Source organism: Lotus japonicus, chromosome 2 (assembly GCF_012489685.1).
Source record: "Lotus japonicus ecotype B-129 chromosome 2, LjGifu_v1.2".
Lineage (NCBI taxonomy): Eukaryota > Viridiplantae > Streptophyta > Magnoliopsida > Fabales > Fabaceae > Lotus > Lotus japonicus.
Genome location: NC_080042.1, coordinates 61734656 through 61736474, shown reverse-complemented (window position 1 = coordinate 61736474; position 1819 = coordinate 61734656). Strand labels below are relative to the sequence as shown.

At 36.0% G+C, this 1819-nt stretch overlaps 1 long non-coding RNA gene across 1 annotated transcript; it reads left to right on the top strand.

The window, feature by feature from the left end:
* On the top strand, positions 1-1283 carry LOC130735524 (uncharacterized). The gene is made up of 2 exons (XR_009018489.1): positions 1-325; positions 434-1283. It is a non-coding gene; the product is annotated as an uncharacterized LOC130735524 (long non-coding RNA).
* The last annotated feature ends 536 nt before the right edge of the window (positions 1284-1819 follow it).

The following is a 1819-nucleotide window of genomic DNA, read 5'->3' as shown; positions in this document are numbered from 1 at the left end:
TACATTTTTACTTTTTTTCTAATAGAACATACACCCTCTTTTAGTTATTTACCTAGCTATTAGTGGATAGGTTATTGTTAGAATACTACAGCTATTATAAATGTAATCATATTGTACCTGTCTAACTATCAATAATTTATTTTGTTCTCAGTTAGATTTTATGTTTTTCTTTCACTTCTATTATGGTATCAAGAGCTTCATTTTTCGAGAATTCATAGTGGCGTCAGATCTCCAATTCTTCTTTCCTGCACACTCCACTGACGTTGTTTCCGGTGCGTTCGCCATCACACACAATTGAATGGTTTCGTGCCTCCAACGAGTTATGGTTTGTTAAGTTCAAATGCTATATGTATCGTTTATCATATTTTGAATTATAACAATTTTCAAAAGTATAAGTGAACTGATTACATATATCACATGAAATGTATTTCAGAAAATCACACTTATACCCCTCACGCTCTAACGTCTAAAGAAGCAGTGCAAGACGATGACATGAAGACAACATCTACAAAGAAGAGACTGGTCAAAGCTGCAAGATAAGCTGGACAACTAGAAGAAAGAAAAGTCAAAGCTACAAGGCAGACGGTACAAGCAAACTAATGTCATTCCTGCCAGATCGTCTAACTGAAAAAATGAAAAGGATATTCAAAGCAACAATGCAACTACACTAGCAAGAAAGTATCAAGTCTGCTAGCCTGTCTTTTCAAAGGAAGTAAAAATCAAGACTCAAGATGGTCCGCGCAAAGAAAGTCAAAGCATCAAGATCATCTAGGCAAGAAGAGTCAAAGGGTGAGACGATACAAGCAAGGAAAGTTATATCAGCAAAATCGTCTAAAGTCAACAAGAGAAGAATGACCAAGGGGCAAGACAATCTACACAAGTAGAGTCGAATCGTCAAGACTGTCTTGGAAGAAGACAAAGCTTCAAGTCAACAAATGCAAGATCAAGTGAAGCTATTAGATCGTCTAAGAAGACTGCACTCAACGTGTACGTTCAAGCGTCTATCTCAAGGCTGACCAACTGAAGCAATGTTAAGAGAAAAGAGCACCATACTCAAATGGAAAGAGAAATGTTCAAGCGTCTATCTCAGGACATTCTTGATGTTGTTCATATTTTCTTAACTGTCTACATTTTAGCTAAGATGTTTTATCTGTCAAGATGTGCGACCAAATGCTGCAGCATCTGGTGCAACATTTTCCCCTGCGTAGCTGCTGTGTGTTGTGTGCGTTTTCTAAAAGCTTTGGATTGTTTTTCGTGATCAACAAGTTAGGGTTGTTGAAGAAGCTTCCGTGTGTTATCTGGAAATATATCAGGTGTAATCAAATCTACTAAAGAAGATTTGATTTGGTTTAAATTTTTTAAGATTATATCTTCTTGTGTTCAAAACTTAGTTGATAAGATTTGGTATTGGTTTAAAAAGGTTTGTTTCAGATTTAGTCTGGGGTGATCGTTGTATTATGTGAACAAATCTGTGAAGGAAGATCTGCTTCTGATTTTTGTTTGTGGAGAAAATATGTATGTGATCAAATATTTGACAAAATATTTGTTCCAAATCTGTTTTGTGAACTCTATTTTTGTGCAAGCCCATTGAAGATCAAAGGTTGCTGAAGAATTGCTATTTAGGAAGACCTAACCCTAGCTGCTCAAGGGATGGATTGTGTGTTGTGTTTCTTGAGGAAGAGTGTGTGTTTTAGGGTTTATTATTATTTGAGTCCACCGTTATTTTGTACACCACTCTACTACCATCATTGATCATCATAAGACATAGAATTGGTTTGTTTTAGTTGAGTTGAAAGGCATATAGTGTGTGTTTTAGGGT